Source organism: Eurytemora carolleeae, unplaced genomic scaffold (assembly GCF_000591075.1).
Source record: "Eurytemora carolleeae unplaced genomic scaffold, Eaff_2.0 scaffold592, whole genome shotgun sequence".
Taxonomy (NCBI): Eukaryota; Metazoa; Arthropoda; class Copepoda; order Calanoida; family Temoridae; genus Eurytemora; species Eurytemora carolleeae.
Genome location: NW_019397035.1, coordinates 99,188 through 121,420, shown reverse-complemented (window position 1 = coordinate 121,420; position 22,233 = coordinate 99,188). Strand labels below are relative to the sequence as shown.

The 22,233-nt window shown below is 31.8% G+C and overlaps 1 long non-coding RNA gene across 1 annotated transcript; it reads right to left on the bottom strand.

The window, feature by feature from the left end:
* Positions 1-19,995: 19,995 nt before the first annotated feature.
* Positions 19,996-20,519, bottom strand: LOC111711308 (uncharacterized). Its single transcript, XR_002767218.1, has 2 exons — positions 20,282-20,519; positions 19,996-20,103 (listed from the first exon to the last, which is right to left on the bottom strand). It is a non-coding gene; the product is annotated as an uncharacterized LOC111711308 (long non-coding RNA).
* Positions 20,520-22,233: the final 1,714 nt, after the last annotated feature.

The following is a 22,233-nucleotide window of genomic DNA, read 5'->3' as shown; positions in this document are numbered from 1 at the left end:
GTTCTCTGTACATCGTAAAACAAAACAAAAATAATTCGCGGATTTTCAAAAAAAATTTCGCGGATTTTCAAAATTTTTAATAATTTAATGACGATCGAATTTTGATGGAGACAAATATTTGAAATTTTGATGATTCATAAACCTTCCCTGGAGTCCCTAGATGTCCCACAAAAAATTTGGGCCCGATCGGTTCAGCCGTTTTGACGTTTATTGGATACAAACAAACAAACAGACAAACAGACAGACAAGCCAAATTTATTTATAGATTGGAAGATTTCTTTAAATTCTTCAAATGTCGTTTTTTCAATAATAATTCTAGAAAATCTACAGAAAATCTTTGAGAAACTAGAATAATGAGAAAATAGAAACTAATAATTGAACAAAATTACTTATTTTCGATTATAAGATTAATTTTTATTTTCTCGACCGGTTCCTAAACAACTAATTAGTTTACTGTAGAGTGTTGTTTACATTTTTTTGTCGTCGTTATTTAATAATTCATTAAAAACAATTCTGGATTTACAGATCTTTAAAAAGTTTTATATGTCTCAAATGAATCCTAAAGAAGCTTTCCACAACACTGCTTACTCAGTTCAACTACCTTGCATAGCCGTTCTCTCCCTTTAACGGGTTTATGCATCATTTGTAATAGATTAACTTTTATAACAATTTGTTTACATAAAAATTCATTATTCAATTATCAAAATGGCCAATTACGTTTATCAAAAATCTACAGCGGAACCCATCAAACTCAAGATATAATTTTATTGGTCCAATGAACACGAAGCACAGACATTGTGCAGTGTACACAGATCCATTTCAGTTCATAATCTACATGGTGCAGGTCAACTAGATTATCAAGTACAATAGGTGGCAACAGAGAAATGAACAAAATATGCACGACGTCACAAGTGTCAAATATAACAAGTAAACAATATTTTCTCACAATAGTTGACATGTTTTACAAAACTAAATAAATAGGAGTATAAACAGAAAATAACACATAGAATCAATAATATTTAACTGTAAGATTAGCACTCATATCTAAAAATATCACAATTATTAATAATTTAGTCGGATACAATATTGAGTTGACACTTGTGACGTCAGAATACAGCTGTACTGAGAGTGTACGAATTCTACGTTGCCATCTATTGTAAGAATCTTTTTTGGGTGCAGGTAAGACTACATAATCAAATAATATTGGCTAAATGTTTTTTTCACATTCTTCAGTGTTTTTTGGCCCCTGGCCCTGTATATAATCTCTAAAGGTAGAATTAACCGAGGAGAATTGAATAGAAGGAGGGGGCGATAGGGTTTCCGTACACTTTGCTGTAACGTTTTTGGACTGCTGGAGAACTAGTTTTTGCGTAACAACAATAAGAAAGAATTTAAACCATAACACAAATGATAAACAGACATCTGGCGCATCTCTGGCGTTAGATGAAGATTCACCGGATACTAACTCATGTTTGCTTACATCAGATCGGCTGCCTTTGTTATTGTTGTTACGCAAAAACTAGTTCTTCAGCAGGCCAAAAACGTCACAGCAAAGTGTACGGAAACCCTATCGCCCCCTCCTTTAGATGTCCCACAAAAAATTTGAGCCCGATCGGTTCAGCCGTTGACGTTTATTGGATACAAACAGACAGACAGACAGACAGACAAACAGACAGACAAGCCAAATTTATATATAGATTTGATTATTTCTCTGAAAAGGGACTTGTGCATTTCTTGCTTATAGCTATGAGAAAATGGAGTAAAAAAAAATAATGTATCTTCCACATTTTTGATCAGATTATGGTTTCAAATCCGACATTGGTATCTGTGAATTGAGAGCCAATTATATTACGCTTACACTCCTGTTTAGAAAAGTAAATAATTTTTGCTCATGATTCAAATTAACAGAAATGTTTTTTTGAATTTATTTATTTCTTAATTCTAGGTTCCCTCAGATTTCCATAATATCTTTACTCTGTACTCTCAAACACCTGGAAAGAAGGAGAGAAAACCCGTCCTGCAATCTGAACTCAAGGAGAGAGAAACAGATCTGCAGTCAAAACTCCTGGTTGGAACAACCTGCAAATCTAACAAATGAAACCCTAAACTCGCATACACTGAAACCTGTTAGAATTCCTGTAAACAATAGTTTTTATGTGCCACGAAACAGAGGGTCGGCTTAAGCAATCAACTTAAAATTGTGATTTTGATCTATTTGTGTTTTTGATTATAATATTACTAATTGAAGCTACAAAATACTTCTGTTTAAAAATACAGTTTGACCATAGAGAATAGAATATATAGAGAGGAATTAAAAGAATCTCTCGGTATGAATTTTTTCAGTCCCTTTCAGCCTGAAAGGGAGTTCAAAGTGTACAAATAATGTAAATGTTCACAAATTATATGCAGTAGAGTACACAAATACAGTATGTTCTCTAGACTATCCATTTCAATTTCGAATTTTTTAAACTGTTAAATAAACTTTATAATGAATTAGGTTAATAAAAACATCATTTGATTTACAGTTATAACGGAAAATCATCGTTTGTAAAGTGGAAGGCATAGAGTCTATGTGAAATGATCATTGGTCAATTATGAAACCAGCCTATTTCATAATTTGGTTTTCTTTTAACAATAATTTTAGATTTTCTTTATAATGATATTCTAGGGCCCAACAGGTTATATAGCATAAATATGTGAAGTACACCTGCAGTATGGAAACAGTACAACAAAATGGCCGTTTTACACTTTTTTCCATTAAATTCCTCTCTATATATTCTATTCTCTATGAGTTTAACCCAAAACTTCGGAGATATTGAACGAATTTATAAATATCGCCTTCTTGATAATAATGGAATATAATATATTTTTTTATTTAATAACTATTTGAAACTCTACCAACTATTCCAGCATATTTCATGATTTTCTATTTATTTTTAAAATTACTGAAATTTAGATATAATAATATAAAACCCTTTGAAAAATTGTGAAGACGACATTGTATAAATTCCTTTGATAACTCCGAAGTTCTGGTTTAAACTGTATATTAATAAAGATAATTCAGACATCTGTCACCAGTCGAGGGTTTAAAGAGTACTGTTGTCAATCAGAAATATCATATGAATGGTTACAAAGAATTTAATCCTTGTAATCTAATCTTTTCTTTTCTACAGTGAAACCCTTAATAACGAATACATCGAAAGAATTCATAAAATGTCGTTTTCTTCACTTTCTGATAATGGAATCTTGCAGATATTTAGTTTTTTAATAAAATGATTATATGGAACTCTTTAAAACTATTCCCGCATATTCATGGTTATTTATTTATTTTCGCAAATACTTAAATTTACGTAATATAGTGTAAAACTCATTGAAAAATTGTCAAGACGACATTTGATAAATTCTTCTGATGTATTCGTTATTAAGGGTTTCACTGTATAGTCAATATTTAAAGGTTTATATTCCATGATATTATCACAAAAGGTGTAGTTAATTACGATTTACTACCCTGGATTTCACCCTGGTGGTTATAATTTTATAATTCTTTAGAAAAATCAGCTTTTAATTTACATATTTCTCATCTTACAAACTTTGATGGCTCTTTTTTTAGACTTCCCGTTGTAACAGTTATTCTTAGATAATGTGATATCTTTGCACTTAAAGAACATCTTGCATCTAAAGAATAAGTTTAAAATCCAGAAAATAATTGCAGAAACGCAAATGAAATGAAAAATCAAAGTTATCTTGAAAAGATGAGCACGGAGAAAGTTTATAGTATAGACAGTTTGTACAGGGGATAAACAGCATAAGACATTTAATTAGTGCTTAATGCCTAATTCACAACTGTAACCTCAGAAACTCTAAAGCAAAAATAATAGTTACATCTTTTTTTCTCAAAATTTTTTTTATTTGTGGTTTTTCTGCAAAAGTGACTTGTGGATTTATGCATCTTTTAGATTGATGTTAAGATATATGTATCACTCTGGACCGTAGTAAATTTGAATTCAAACAGGACCTGCCCAGTTTGTACCGGCCTGCCAGATAACAGCGTTTACTAACCCGATCCTATGGTACAGTACGTCGCCCTAACCAGACTAACATACGACAGGGGTCAATTTTCTTGTCCACTGTCGGAGGGCTAACTATGACGACTCCAATGGCGCGTTCAGACTTTTTACAGTACCCGGCCTAATCCTAGGCCTATTTGACCGACCCCACTGGATTAGTCCACCGTGCCATATTGTCACTTGAAATTACGTTATCAGAGCTGGGAACTTTAGAATGGTGGATATCGAGATCAACGCTTGATCCTCTCTTTTTCTTTATCTCGATACTAACCTAATCTTGTACTTGTATCCCTAAAAGTGTATACAATTCAACCCATCAGAGTTGCGTTTTGGAAGCCGCGGGAAATTTGAAATTTTGCCCGCCATTTAAGATTAACAAACAGAAATGGGAGGGACTCTCTAATTTTGAAAAACTGTTTTTTTTATTTTTCTCTACTTTATCCATAAAAAGAGTGGATTAAGCAAGAAATTAAAAGTGTCCACATTGGATATTTGGATTAAGCAGTCGAGATTAAAGGTTATCCATTCTAAAGTACCCAGCTCACCCCCAATAAAAGATGATAAAGAATTAAATTGCATGCTTACACAAAATATCTTTTGTCATATTTTATCTGTTTATTCTTTGAATACATTTGCATATAAACTATTTTTTAAACTTTCATAAGTTTCAAAATAGGTTCAAACTTGTTTATTGAGATTACGACCAGGTCAAAATATTCTTCACATTTTGAAAAACAATAATTTTTCTTTGTATAATACACCAATTATCCTTATTGAAAAATGATGTAAAAATTACTCATTTTTTTGTAAAATACACTAATTTTCAGTATTAAAAAATTATAGACAAAAACCATAGGAGATGTGGTAGGAGAAGGGGGGGAGTTAAATCTGTTTTTTATTATTATTATTATTGGGGTGAAAATCTTTTCAGTTTTAAAACCATCAACTACGACTGTACAGGAAAACTGAGAAGAAAATAAATACCATGATACATTTCAAATTCGGGGATGCTGATGGACCAAACCTCTGTAGAGTAAAAAAGTAGATGTTAGTTCCACATTTATTGAAAATATATTTCGGTCTGGGTTGACCCTCGTCAGTTCTAACGATATTCAATACATTTCAATAAAAATTTGTTCGTACACTAATGAGAATCATAATGATAATAATAATAATAATAATAATAATAATAATAATGATAATAATAATAATAATAATAACAACATACCATGATAATAATATAATATATATTCAAATATTTCTTTTTACTTTTAGGAATGTTGGTATTGCCTGCGGCACCTAGTGGATTAGATTTCAACTAATTCCCCAATAAGTAAATATACGGTAAATATACAGGGTGTGAAGGAAATATACCGTTAATATACAGGGTGTGCAGTAAATACATCATACCCCATAATCTACTCTGTTGTAAGGTCGTCTTTGACAAATTGTACCTCTGTCGGATCGGACCCTCCGTCCACTTTCCAAACCAAACATTTCCAAGGTCTCCGCGTAATGATAAACAAAAGCCTCATGGAGCTAATAAAACTTAAAGTGCATTAAAAAGAAACAATTTAAACATAATTCTAGTCAATCATTTACGAACAAACAGTGAAATTCCTTTAACCAAATGAATATTTATTTCAGAAGATTAAAAATTGCTTTAGACTACAATTCAAACAACTATTCCCGTGCCATACAATTTTAGATCGTAAGTTCCTTATGTTTAATTCACAACAGTATATTTTAAACCTTTTTATTTTGCCGATTCACAACAGTACCATTAAGCCTTTGTTCAATTATAAATAATACATATTTCTTTAACCAATTGTTCGTTTACAACAATACTCATGTATTTTAGTTACACCCAACTGGTTTAATCTTTATTAACAATCATTATTTATATACATATACAATTTGTATTTTGTTGTAGGAAATCTCGTTACTGAAATATATTTTCATCAAGAAGTTCTCGTCTATGTATTTAGTATGGGAGTTGTTTATCCAGCCTCCGCCTTTAGATTTGTCATCCCTTGAGAAGTTTCCGAGTTGCATTTCTTTAGCTCCATTTCCGCCCATTTCGAGCCTATATCCTTTTGATTGGTTAACAATACTGTTAATATAGAGGGTGTGAAGTAAATATACTGTAAATTTAGAGGGTGTGTAGTAAATATACAGTGTGTGTAGGAAATTTACTGTAAACAGGGTGTGCAGTAAATTTACTGTAAATATACACTATGTGTAGAGTAAATATGCTATAAATATACAAGGAGTGTAGTAAATATGATGTAAATATACAGGGTGTGCAGTAAATATACTGTAAATACACAGGGTGTGCAGTAAATATACAGTAAATATGCAGAGTATATAATATACATAGAGAATAGAATATATAGAGAGGAATTTACTAGAAAAAAGTGTAAAACGGCCATTTTGTTGTACTGTTTCCATACTGCAGGTGTACTTCATATATTTATGCTTTATAACCTGTTGGGCCCTGGAATATCATTTTATAGAAAATCTAGAATTATTGTTAAAAGAAAACCAAATTATGAAATAGGCTGGTTTTATAATTGACCAATGATCATTTTTACATAGACTCTATGCCTTCCACTTTACAAACGATGATTTTCCGTTATAACTATAAATCAAATGATGTTTTTTATTCACCTAATTCATTATAAAGTTTATTTAACAGTTTAAAAAATTCGAAATTGAAATGAATAATCTAGGGAACATACTGTATTAATGTACTCTACTGCATACAATTTGTGAACATTTACATGATTTGTACACTTTGAACTCCCTTTCAGGCTGAAAGGGACTGAAAAAATTCATACCGAGAGATTCTTTTAATTCCTCTCTAAATATTCTATTCTCTATGATAATATATATATACAATTTTTAATATTTCCTTTTTTCCTATTAAAACGCAAATTTTTCAGTCATCTTCCTAGTTGCCAAAAATTTTGAGATTGTTTTCATTGCATTTTGTCTGTAATATAATATTTATGTATAAAGTATTTTGAGTCGAAGAAGACAAACTGTACTAAAAGAGCTGATTTCGTTGGAAACAAAAACTATTTTTCTAATTTATATAAATTTGCCACCTCATGTTTGATATTTCAAACTATAAATTCTGTAAGAGAAAATATGAAAATATACCCTGTCAGGTTTAAACATTTCATGACTAAATATTGCATTGTAAAATAAATAAGTACAAAAAAAGGCAATCCTGATTCACAACAGTGCCATACCGACAACCTTTATTTTATAAATAAGGTGAAAGATTTAGTAGTTTTTCCAGCTTGAGAAGTGTTCAATTCATACTTGATCTAACAAAGGGTTTAGGGGTACTGTTATGAATAAGACTTATCACCCCATAAATGGAAGGCCACTTAAAATAAATGTACAGTCCCTTTCATCTAAAAAATGGATCTACTTGTAAAATTTCATTTTTTTTTTTTATATTTTAACCATTTATAAAGGGACTGTAAAGGAAAAATGAATGGAGGTATAGAATGAAACCTGAGACTCTCAGGAGTTGAAAGATGCCTATAAGACTCGAGAAATTGATATAAAACTGTGCCAAATTCATATAAAAATTCATATATTTGCAATTTTGTATAAGAGTTGTAGTATTAAACAGATCATATTCAACAAATACGCAACCAATCTGAAAACGACGCTATTGCATAGGACCCTGAGAATCTCAGGTTTGCTCCTATTATAATTTGGTAATTTTTATTTTGCATTTTAATAGATATAATTGATAATATAATTACGTATCCGTATAGTCCGTATTACATCACCAGAACTTCAGCCAACGGCAGTGCAGAATACGGGTCACGTAATTTTCGTCTGTATCATGTGACAATAATAGGAGCAAACCTCCTCTGGGATATCTCCGGAATTGGTTGTGAGAAATTTTCAAGGCTAGGTCATAAGAAAATCCACAGAAAATGTCAATCAAATTCTGAGATATTCTCAAGAATTTCTAAAAGTAAGATTCTGTTAGCTGCAGAATGAATTTCTTGTTACAAATTCTGAAGAATTTCTTTAAACCAATTCTGGAGAATTTCTTGTAACCAGTTCGGAAGAATTTCTTGTACCCAATTCTGGAGAATTTCGTGTAGCAAATTTTGAAGAATTTCTTTAACCAATTCTGGAAAATGTCGTGTAACAAATTCTAAAGCATTTCTTAAAACCAATTTTAAACAATTTCTTGTAACCAATTCTGAAGAATTTCTTGTAACCAGTTCGGAAGAATTTCTTGTACCCAATTCTGGAGAATTTTGTGTAGCAAATTTTGAAGAATTTCTTTAACCAATTCTGGAAAATGTCGTGTAACAAATTCTAAAGCATTTCTTGAAACCAATTTAAAACAATTTTTTGTAACCCATTCTGAAGAATTTCTTGTAACCAATTCTAAAATACTACTTGCAACCAATTCAGGAGAATAACTAGAAAAAATGTCAACCAAAAGTTGGGGAAATTCTAGGGTACATCCCTAAAGAATGGTTCTTTAGAGCCAATTCCTTCGAATTTCTTGGGACCAATTCCAAGATTTTCTTAAAAGCAATTATCAAGAATTTATCAGGAAAATCTTGATATTTTCTCATCATATTTCAGAGTTGATTTACTAACCAGGGCATTCCTTAAATCCATTAGAAGTTAACTATCATATTTCAGAGTTAATTTACTAATCAGGGCATTCCTTAAATCCATTAGAAGTTAACTATAATATTTCAGAGTTGATTTACTAACCAGGGCATTCCTTAAATCCAATAGAAGTTAACTATAATATTTCAGAGTTAATTTACTAATCAGGGCATTCCTTAGATCCAATAGAAGTTAACTATAATATTTCAGAGTTGATTTACTAACCAGGGCATTCCTTAGATCCATTAGAAGTTAACTATAATATTTCAGAGTTAATTTACTAATATTCCTTAAATCCAATAGAAGTTAACTATAATATTTCAGAGTTGATTTAATAATCAGGGCATTCCTTAAATCCATTAGAAGTTAACTATAATTGCAAATCCAACCTTTTAGAAGTAAAACCAACCTCATAAGTTAGAATGTTTTAGTTGTTGATTTACTAACCAGGGCATTCCTTAGATCCATTAGAAGTTAACTATAATAGCAAATCCAACTTTTTAAAAGTAAAACCAGCCTCATAAGTTAAAATGTTTTAGTTGTTTTTTAACCTTTCTTATGAGTTTTCTAGTATTTTTTAATTTTAGCTGACTGATAAAATTAAAATTTTTTTTTGACAGATGGTTTTAAATTTCATCATTATTTCAAGCATAAAAAATTTTGTTTTCATTATATTTGGTATTTTTTTATTTAACATTCTTTTATTTTTCACATTTACCTGACGGCCGTCAATTCATTCCAATAAAATACTTTTCTTAAATGAGCTGCCCTTAAAAACTTGGCTCAAGAGAACAGTATCAAAATCTGTACTTTAAGGTCGTTTATAAGCATGTGACCCCCCGGCCCCCCCCACATATAAATATTCATTTGTGTTTTCAATACCTTATAAAAAAAATAATAATTTTATTGTCTTCTTACAGAATTTTTTTTTTAAATTAGAGAGTACTATGATATCTTTGAAACAAAAGACACAATAAACCAAATCTTGAAGAATTTTTTTAACCTAGCTGTTAGTATCATTATATCAAGTGGAATTAACTTAAAATTGTGGTATTTTAATTAAAATTGTAGTAAATTAAGTAAAAGAAGTTCTATGAAGTACTTGAGGTACTAGAAGTAAAAGAAGCAATAGAAGTACTAGAAGTACTAAAAGAACTAGAAGTAAAATAAATACTAGAAGTACAAGAAGTATTAAAAGTGTTAGAAGTACTAGAAGTACTGTAAGTACCAGAAGTATACTAGAAGTACTTGTAGTACTGGGTTTTATATGAATGGAAGTAAATTTTTATGACGGGTTAAAGTTTGTTAGCTCAGAAAAACTCGTGAAATATATGTTGTTTACGTTATTTAGCTTCCTGTTAAATTTAGCTTTGTTACAGCTAGGTGTCCCAATAAACATGGAAATTGAGTGAAGATTTTGGTATCGACTTTTTAAATGATTTTTTCTTTATGTATGGTGATACCTATACTGAGAAAGCTGCAATTCGTAGATTTTTCGTCTGCTAGAGTTTGTTTAAGTTTAGGTATCATAATGCATATCGGTTGTACACGAGGGGAGGACGACCAGCCACAACAATTTCTAATCCGAGCCACATCCTCTTCATCTTCTCGTCCAAGCCACCTCGAAATTCTCGTCTTTAGATTTCATGTGTTTTAATGTTCAAAATTCTTAAAAATAAAACTATTTTTTAAAAATCTGGCCACGCAAAGCCATGAAATATGGATAAACTAAAGTATTGCAATGATTATCAAGTTTTCACTATAATCATTAAAAACGTTTAAAGTTTTCTAATCTTGAAATTATTTGCGGCATTCTACACCAAGAATATCTAAAAATACACTTTAAAAATGTGAAGACTTTAAACTCGAAAACTTTATCAATTGAAACTATTGAAATAATATTGGAAGGACGAGGATTTCGAGGTGGCTCGGAAGAGAAAATGAGGAGAATGTGGCTCGGAAAAGAAATTGCTGTGGCTGACCTTCCTCCCTCGGTACACAGTACATTAAGAAATTCCTGTTTACAAACATAGCACAGTTGTTACTCTTCACTGTTAATCTTGAAATCTCAGAGACCATCATACAACGTTTACATAAAATATACTCTAGCAAACCTAGCTTTATTATGACCATTGAACTTAGGTTAATTCAATTCTTAATACAGACGACTTAGAATTCGTTACTTAATTCCCATGTTTATCGGGTCACCCTGTACATTTATTAAGCGAAACTAAAGTTAACTAAAATATTGAACGACAACTAAAATGAAATGGTTGTAAAAGTCAACAAGCTGTAATTGAAACTTTTCCCAATTTTTGCTTTAAACATGTGGACTGTGCAGTGAGTATCTACATAAATAGAAAATATACGGACAGGTTTACCAGCAAGGGATAAGACTTAAAGGGACTGTAAAGGAAACATGAAATGGGTTATTAACTGATACCTAAGCATTTTAGGAGTTGATCGAGACCCATGAGATTTATATCTGATGATCAATTTGAAAACGACGATATCCCAGAGAAGCCTAAAAAATTTAGGTTTGCTTCAATTATCATTTGAATTTAATAATTTTTCTTAATTATAAAAGATAAAATTGATAATATTATTTATACGTCCGTATCATGTGACCAGAACTCCTACCAATGGCAGTGCAGAATAATCGTCACATGATACAGACGGAGTCACATGATAATGATAATGCACTGCCATTGGTGGGAGTTCTGGTCACATGATACGATCGTATTTATTATTATCAATTATATCTATTAAAACTGAAAACTATTAAATATAATATAATAATTGTAGCAAACCTAAGTTTCTTAGGCTTCTCTTGGATATCGTTTTTTTTCAGATTAGTTGTGTATTTGCTATATATGATCCGTTTAACCCTACTATTTTTATAAAAAATGTTATATATATAGATTTTTGTATGAATTTGACACAGTTTTATATCAATTTCTTGAGACAGGAACATCAGATAGAACTCTCATGGGTCTCAATCAACTCCTAAAATGCTTAAGTTTTAGTCCATACACCCATTAATTTTTCCTTTACATTCCCTTTATCTCTCCCATCTCTCCCATCTCTCCCATCTCTCCAATCTCTCCAAACTCTCCCATCTCTCCCATATCTCCCATCTCACCAAACTCTCCCATCTCTCCCATCTCTCCCATCTCAACAATCTCTCCCATCTCTCCAAACTTTTCCATCTCTCCCATCTCTCCAAACTCTCCCATCTCTTCCATCTCTCCCATCTCTCACATCTCTCCCATCTCTCCCATCTCTCAAATCTCTCCCATCTCTCCCATCTCTCCCATCTCTCACATCTCTCCCATCTCTCCAAACTCTCCAATCTCTCCAAACTCTCTCATCTCGCCCATCTCTTCCATCTCTGTCAGATCTAAACAGATATTTCCAAAAATGCTCTATTTATATTATTTGCAACGTCTTTGGATATTTCTACTGTTCACTTAAAATCACGCAACCTCGAACATCAGTTTTTAATATATGCATTCAGATATCACTGGTATTCACTTTCTAGACAGATAGATAGACAGATAGATAGACAGATAGATAGATAGATAGATAGATAGATAGATAGATAGATAGATAGATAGATAGATAGATAGATAGACAGATAGATAGATAGATAGATAGATAGATAGATAGATAGATAGATAGATAGATAGATAGATAGATAGATAGATAGATAGATAGATAGATAGATAGATAAATAGATAGATAGATAGGTGGAAGGATGAATGAAAGGATGAAAGGATGAATGAATGAATGAATGAATATATAAATGAGGATGAGAGTTAACTCGTTAAACTAATGAAGTACAGGAAGCATCCTAGATACATCCTTGCAAGATTAATGATAAATAGATAAAAAAGATAATAAGATAGATAGATAGATAGTTGTTGATGTACGGCCGGTTTAAAAAGTGCAGAGCAAGGTATGTACATTTACATCTAATGTCAGATGTTTGTGTGTTTATCATCTGTGTTATTGTTGACAATTTTTGTTACACGTCAAACTAAAGTAAATCGCACGTTAGATTGAAATCTTAGTTTCCTAACATAGATGTTCTTATCGAAAAGATATTTAAAAGACCAAACTGTTTTGAATTTCTAATATGTTACCGGATCTAATTGTTTTTTTTTCATATTTGGGTATAAAATTAAAATCAGAAGAGCTACAAGGTCGTAAAGTCGCACCAGTAATTTGATCGTCTCTTTCCGTCTAGTTTGCCGTGGCCTTAGTGTTGTTCCGCAGAAACTAGTTCCTCAGGAGTCCAACTATGTTACAGTAAAATATACGGAAATTATATTGCCCCCACGAGGGAGGGGGTACATGGCCGCCATGAACCACGCGAAATAACCTCCAGAGCCTTTTGATACGCAGAATGCCTTCCAAACCTTTAAACTATTGTGAATTCTATTATAAAGATATATATTTAGGTTAAGCCATAAGGTAAATAAAAATAAAGAAAGGAAGCGGAGATCAAAATGTGGAGAGACTTGGAGCCGTAGCAAGTGGCATGGAGACGGTTTGCGGGTTCTTGAAGGTGATTTTCCGTATAAGGAGGCTCCGGGGGTTATTTCGCGGGACTCAATATGGAAAGCATTAAATTCCATGACAAATGACTAGCACAACTTATATCACAGTTGGCCGCCTTGTACTTGGTGTCTTCTTTAAACATACTAATGAAGGTCTCCTGGATCATGATATACATCGCTGAGATATAAATGTCCATGTGTAATATTTTTAATTAAGGAATTTCTTTCCCAGTGCATTTTTTGGATTTTAGGGTTTTTATTTATAAAAATATTGATTAAAGGGACTGTACGCGCATATACAAGTGACCCTTAATGCAAAATGACAATAATGCCCGTATCACATCGGTAACCTTAAAAGCTAAGTATGAATTATATAAATATCCATGTTTATCATTTTTAAAACTGATTATTTTTAAATGTGATATCTTAACAAAAGTGACTTGTGCACATCTGCTGCAGGGGAAATATGGCATTATTAAAAATAAGATTGATATTTCAGCTTTGCATGGAGGGTCATTTAAAATTATGCTTACAGTCCCTTTAAGTTTATTTGATCTAAACTGTCCTTCTTTCCAATCTTAGAATAAGAGGCCGGCCATCCTCTAATTAACTAACTAATTAACTAATTATGTTTTAGTTCAAAACCTGTTGAGACATTATTATCAAGCAGAGATCGCATGCGTGATGTCCTTGGGGGTTGAAAAAGTTACACCCTAAAAAATGATCTTTGCAATAACACTTACACAGATAAGATATTGCAGTGGGAATGATTATTAAATCATTATTTAATTATTGTTCTGAATATAATAATGATATGAATAATGAAGGATAATTACTATTTAAAACTTCATTAGACAGTGGCGGGGAGTAGAGGATCAGGGGGGTAATGGGCGGGGTTTCTTGAAGACGGTCATGTTTAACTGAACGTATTAATATTGTAAAAATTTACAATATTCTACGGAAAGGGATGTTCCAGAGAACCTCATTTTATTTACGATTCACAACGATACACATAACCCTATCAGGATTGGGGGGAGGGGGGTGTTCCCCCCCCTGTGGTTTCTTCTGAATAACTTAAAAACAGCTTACATTAGACCGTTAAAACTTCTTCACTTTTTCAACATAAAAGTTGAAAACGTATTTCGCTTGAAATTTTTTTGTTATGCATAGGGTAGAGTGGTGGACAAATGGCGGGTCAGTGTTTAAAAAAAATCAGAAATGGTTAATTACTTCTTATTGATTAGGCTAAAGGGGTAAGACTTATATATTTAAAAAACCCCTGAAAAATGAATATAATAACATATGTCATATTATCATATGTTGATATTTGTCAAAAGTAAAAATAACTTTTTATGAACAATTTGTCGACATACTTTTTGAGCTTTTTAAAAATCCTCCCTTACACCCTAACCATTAATTTTGACTACGGACATGTATCACACTCTCTATCTTAACTCTAAGGGCAAAATCAAAGGGAGGGGCGGAAAACACCCCCCCCCCCCACCCATTTATATTAGACAAAAATAGCCCAATGAGGATCTTCATTCGAATTTTAAGAATAAAGTATTTTTAAATACTGGGAGTTCACTCGCACGAGGGGAGGAAGGCCAGCCACAACAATTTATAGTCCGAGCCACATTCTCCTCATTTTCTCGTCCGAGCCACCTCGAAATCCTCGTCCTTCCAATATTATTTTCCAAAAGTGTCTATTCCTCCAAGATAAAACAATTTGTGAAGAATCGGGCCACGTTAGGGCATAAATGAAATATTCCGGGTGGTTCCATGGGGAAAATGATTGGCAGAGGTATGACAAATATTTTGCTATTTATTTCATATCGCGAAAGTAGGCCATTACGAAGGCAAAAAAGATTTAAGTTTTACCTGAATAAAGTTTGACACCATTCTCATGTCTCTAAAGATTCAAACATGATTTGATCATTTCAATACTTTAGTTTATCCATTTTTTATGCCCTAACGTGGCCAGATTTGTTAAAAATAATCATCTTTAAGAATTAGAAACTTTTCAACAAATAATAATAGAAGGACGAGGATTTCGAGGTGGTTCGGACGAGAAAATGAGGAGAATGTGGCTCGGATGAGAAATTGTTGTTGCTGGCCTTCCTCCCCTCCTCGCACTCTAGGCAATAAATTTTCAGCAAGAAAAATGAGAATTTCTGTATCGTCGACTTTCGGGTAAAGGTTTAATCGGACATGCCAGAAAAAGAGGTGACTGAAATGAAGAATTTTTATCCATACATCTTTGGATCTTTGCAATCTGATGGTGTCTGTAAACCTATGATATTTCCTACTATGAATTCTGGTAAAATAATCAAAGTTTGAAATATCTAAGGTTTACATCATCAGTTTGAAAAAATACAATGATTAGAAAATTAGAGTTTGAGGTGAGTTATCAGTTTCCTTACAGCAAACAAAGATATGTATTTAATACAGAGCATAAAGATTGAATAGCTAAAAGTTTTTATTCAAAATGCGAGTAAAGACATAAAAATAAAGATCGACTATATTTCAGATATACAGATTCGTGACTTGGAATATGTTTACAAATGATTCAAAAAATAAAAAGAGTGTTCGCGTAATTTCTAGTTGTCTTTACATGGAGGGTATATGCTAAAGCTTTGTGTGTTTAAATATGAATTAAAAATCAACGGTTATACAATTTTGATTATTTTCATTTGTGGTTTCTCCTCTAAATAATTGACTTAAGGCCGAATTTCTATTTTGTTGGTTCCACTTAAATTTGTATTCAATTTTTCAAGATTTAAGCCGGCGCTCAATTGAAACCGGTTTTTGGGGGATTTTAGACGCGGCTTAAATTTATAAAATTCGGTCATTGTGTATTTCTACTTGCTGGAAAGAATATAGGAATTATTAGAATGAAAAAATGTTAAGCCAAAAAAAACTGCAATATCTTTCAAATTATTGATATTGCTATCTTTGCATGACGGACCAGAGGGGTAACTTGAAATTACGCTTACAATCCCACTGAAAATGAAAATATATAGAACCTTGAAAAAGTTAGTGTTGATCAAATGAATACGCTGCAAGTTTATTTGTCAGGCCTAAGTATGTTTGTTCAGTGGGCCTAAATAGCTCTGATTATTTAGATTTTTTCTAAACAATGTTTAGAACATAGATTCCTTCTTATTATAAACATTAAACATTGTGAACTTGTTAGTGCGTATTAAATTTTCAAACATGTATCTAACATTTGGTTTGAAAGTTCGATACTTGCATATATCTTGTTTATAAGAAACCATGGATAAATACACAGAAATAAACCCTTTTTTGTGTCAGAAAAACATAGCATTTATACGCTTGCAGATACCGACCCTTGAATGGATAGAGTGAAAATAAAACCGACTATAAAAATATTAATTCATGGGTTTTTCTAAAAAGACCAAAATCCCGGAAAACATGTAAAACACCTGGAGAAACCCCAATAATGTTGATTTTATTCTTTGGACAGTTTGAAGCGTATAATTTCTCTCTATTTATGATAATTTTATTCCAAAGTTGTTAAATATTACAGATACAAGTATTTGATCATAATGGTTGGAATATTTAAGCTGTTTTATAGTTGGTAAATATATAAAACATACAAGCCACACTAAACTAAGTTTGATTTTTCGAAATTATCACGATTTCAGAATTATCCCTAAAAATATGTTAATAAATTCTAACAAAATTTTCGTAATTTTTCAATGATTTTAGGTATTTCGATTTTTCGATCAAATTTATCTGATAGAACTGGAGAATTATTATATTTCTCTGTTATCATCAAATTAACTTTATACTGCAGAGTTTAGCGTTATGTGTATTTCAAAACACTTAAAATCAAATTTCCAACTTATGTCAAAATATGCAAAAAAAACTTTCTACACATTTGAAAAGTTGAAAAACAACTTATCCAAGCCCATATATTTAAACGAGTCATGCCTACTGAATGATTTAACAAAATATATGCCTTTACCCCCCCCCCCCCCCCCCCTTACAAATGTTCAAAAAATGTTGCTTTCACAATCACAATGATTTCGTTGAAAACTAATCATTTTTATGGTTTTATTTGATAACTTAAAATTAAGACATTCTTAACATTTCTGGTGCTTTTGAAAGAAAAAAAATGGGAGACCTTATGTTGGAATGTCTGCCATTATTTCATTTGTTTCATAAGAAAAATATTGCTAAAACTTGGTTGCTTGGTTGCTTATAATGAATATACCGCAAATTACACATGTCAAGGATAAATTTAATTCTTCAACCAATTAATATATTATTTAAGGATATTTAGATTAGCACTGTATCAGGTTAGAAAAGAATTTTGAGTTCAAGCCGTTATCCAGTTATAGATTTAAAACTATGGAGAATAGGTGGGGGAGTCTTAGGTTTAAGAAGACGACCTGTATCATTCTCAATTAACAATTTTATTATGGCTATCTATACCCTTCTTTTTGGTAAAAAGGGGTTTGAGAGTATCTTGTCAATCTATATACATAATTTGCTTGTCTGTCTGTCTGTCTTGCCAAATTTTGTGTGGGAGCTCACACGACCCCAGGGAAGGTTTATAAAACATTAAAATTGAAAAAAAGTCCTGGAAAATAGTTGGACTTTTTTTGAAATGCGCGAATTCGAAAAGAAAAAAACCGTTAAAATTTGAAAATTTAAAATGAACGACTTTCGAATCAACAGTTAAATATTAAATTTGTTTACAGGAATACAAACCTAGTTAATTAAAATATCAGGATTTGAACCTTCTCAATTATTTTTCATTTCTTAGATCTGAACATTGAGTAACAAAATTAGGAAAATATATTTTTTTTCCCAATTATGTTTCATCATAAAGAACATCCATTATTACAGAATTAACAAGAGAAAAATAACTTCATCTTAACTGTACTGTAAGTGTATTGGATCATTATTTACTCAGAAAAAAACATCAACCACCATGGAAAAATTTCCACTATAAAATAACATACGTTACTCAGAAAAAGCTTTGAATAATGATTTCTTTTAATGATACAATTATAAGACTAAATATTCAATCTAAAAACCCTTATCTATTCATCAAATTTTACACATTTGACTGATCAAGAAAGAATGAGATATTAAAGGGACTGTAAGCATAATTTAAAGTGACCCTCCATACAAAGATGGCAATGTCCTATTTAGAATGGTACCCATACAAATTTTGTTTGCTGAAGAATGAAATATATATCAATATTTTAGTTTTTATATACTATTTATTTTAATGAGCGGTTTCTCTGCATGATTGCGACTTGCGCATTTCTTGCTTGAGAGAATCAATGCATGGAAAAACTCACAGAAATAAATACTTTTTGAGTCAGAAAATATGATTGTATCTTCCACATTTTTGATCAGAGTAACGTTTAAAAGGGTACAGTCGCCAACTTTGCCAGGAGGGTCATTTAAAATTACGCTTACAGTCCATAAAATCTGTTAAAAACTGATTATCTTCTTAAGATTATGGCCTCTTATTCTTCGTAATAACCCCAGTTATTTTTTTGTAAAAAATCGTGGCCTACAGCCGGGGTAGGAAAGGGGGGGACTCGGAAATCTAAAATTTTCAATTTCTATAGATAATTGAATACTAACACGGCCCCAATACTAAACTAACAAAAGGAGCTAGGGCATGATAAGGCAAAAACTTTCAATGTCAAAACAGAGTTACACAAATTATCTAAATTTACAGAAATACGGTTAATAAAAGAAAATAAACAAATTTTTATAAATGAATATTATTTGACCGCATTTATTATTATTATTTTTATTTTGAACAATTTTTTTGTATGATATTTATGATGTAAAACTTTAAAATTAACTTGTGGGTTTTGTAATAGAGAAGCGTTTTCTTAATTGTTGATATCCAGGACGATAAAGACAGTCGATCCATACCACTTTTAATGATTCTGGAACTACTGGAATGGATTTGAAACACGTTTCATGATCATTGAGCTGACTTTGAAATCCTTAAACACATTTCATGATTCTAGTACATATTTTTTGTCCTAGAACAAATTTTCATCGTTTTGGAACATATTGCATAGTCCTTAGACATATTTAATAGTTATGGAACATATTTCATAGTCCTGGAACATATTTCATAGTCCTGGAACATATTTCATAGTCTTGAAATATATTTCATAGTTCTGGAATATATTTCATAGTCTTGGAACGTATTTCATAGTCCTGGAATGTATTTTATATTCCTGGAATAGATTTCATAGTCCTGGAACATATTTCATAGTTCTGAAACATATTTCATATGCCTGGAACATATTTCATAGTCTTGGAACATATTTCATAGTCTTGGAACATATTTTATAATCCTGGGACATATTGTATGGTCCTGGAACATATTGTATGGTCCTGGAACATTTTTCATGATCCTGGAACATATTTCATGATCCTGGAACTTATTTCATGATCCTGAAACATATTTCATGATCCTGGAACTTATTTCATGGTTCTGGAACATATTTCAGGGTCCTGGAACATATATCATGATCCTGGAACATATTTCATGATCCTGAAACTTATTTCATGATCCTGGAACATATTTCACAATCCTAGAACACATTTCATGATCCTGGAACGTATTTCACAATCTTAGAACATGTTTCGCTACTTAGCGAATTCCCTAAAGACCTAATGAAACTTATAAGTACCGAGTGGTATTTCTCTGGATAGGATTGTAAGGCTTCCTTCTCTCAACGCTCTCCATGACAAAAGGATGATAATAAGGTTCCGAACGTTTATTTCTCTAAGCCTTCAATCTAAATAATCTTTTATAAGCCTACAGAAAAAGCATTGAGTGATAAATCATACAAATACAGCAATAAATCCACTCAGGCATTAAAAAACTGTGGCAAGGAACCCATACATTACATTATACAATATCAACCATAACCGAACATAAATAAACAAGATTCATATAAATATAATCATAATTACCGCAGTGGTCCTAGAATCTCACACGGTTTTAATAATCGACGAACTTTACATGAAATACAACTATATACTGAAGTAGAAACTGCTCGCTTCCACGCAGAGAACTTGCGCATGCGTAGTCGGACTGTAAACAGCTTCTAAAACTAGTTCTTTACAATACGTTCTGTACAGATCCTCAGGGGGAACTCAGAGAATCACAGGGGTATCACATAGACTTTATGAACGCAGCGTAGCTCGCGTAACAGAACATATTTCAATATCCTGGAACATATTTCACAATCCTAGAACATATATCATGACCCTGCACCATATTTCATAATCCTGGAAATTATTTCATTATCCTGGAACACATCACATGATCCTAAACCCATTCCATGATCCTAGAACATATTTCAATTCTAGAACGTATTTTATGATCCTGGAACATATTTCACTATTCTGGGACATATTTAATCATCCTGGAAAATATTTCATCATACTGAAACATATTTGATTGTTCGGGGAAATATTTCACAATCCTGGAACATATTTCACGACCCTAGAACATATTTCATGACCCTGGAAGATATTTCGTACTTCTGGAACTATTTTATTATCCTGGAACATATTTCATGATCTTGGAACATATTTCATGAACCTGGAACATATTCCATGATCCTGGAACATATTTCATGATTCTCGAATATATTTCATGATCCTGGAACATATTTTATTATCCTGGTACATATTTCATGATCATGGAACATATTTCATGATCATGGAACATATTTCAATTCTGGAACATATTTCATCATCCTGGAACATATTTCATCATCCTGGAACATATTTCAATCTTGGAACATATTTTATTGTTCCGGAACATATATCATGATCCTGGAACATATTTAATGATCTCGGAACACATTTCAACGCCTTTATAATGCATGATTAAGCTCAATATTTATGATTGTAACCTTCGAACTAAAAAAGTAATTTCCCCTTAATTAAAATGGTCGCCAATGACGTGACAATATTTGACTATTTGATCTCAAATATGTATTTTGATCCCGAATATTTTAGTTGGATCGCAAATATATAGTTAGATCCCCAATACATAAATGGATCCTGAATAAATTACTGGATTCAGAATATATAGTTGGATCCTAAATATATATATATGGATTTCTGATATATAGTTGGATTCCGAATATATATAGTTAGATCCCGAATATATAAATGAATCGATCCCGAGTATACAAAGTTGGATCCCGAATATATAAATGAATCGATCCCGAGTATACAAAGTTGGATCCCGAATATATAAATGAATCGATCCCGAGTATACAGAGTTGGATCCCGAATATATTAATGAATCGATCCCGAGTTTACAAAGTTGGATCCCGAATATATAAATGAATCGATCTCGAGTATACAAAGTTGGATCCCGAATATATAAATGAATCGATCCCGAGTATACAAAGTTGGATCCCGAATATATAAATGAATCGATCCCGAGTTTACAAAGTTGGATCCCGAATATATAAATGAATCGATCCCGAGTATACAAAGTTGGATCCCGAATATATAAATGAATCGATCCCAAGTATACAAAGTTGGATCCCGAATATATAAATGAATCGATCCCGAGTTTACAAAGTTGGATCCCGAATATTTAAATGAATCGATCCCGAGTATACAAAGTTGGATCCCGAATATTTAAATGAATCGATCCCGAGTATACAAAGTTGGATCCCGAATATATAAATGAATCGATCCCGAGTATACAAAGTTGGATCCCGAATATATAAATGAATCGATCCCGAGTATACAAAGTTGGATCCCGAATATAATGTTGGATCCTGAATATATAATTGGATCCCAAATACATATTTTGATCCTGAATAAAGAGTTGGATCCCGAATATTAAGTTGGATCCTGAATGTATAGTTGGATTCCAAATGCATATTTTGATCCTG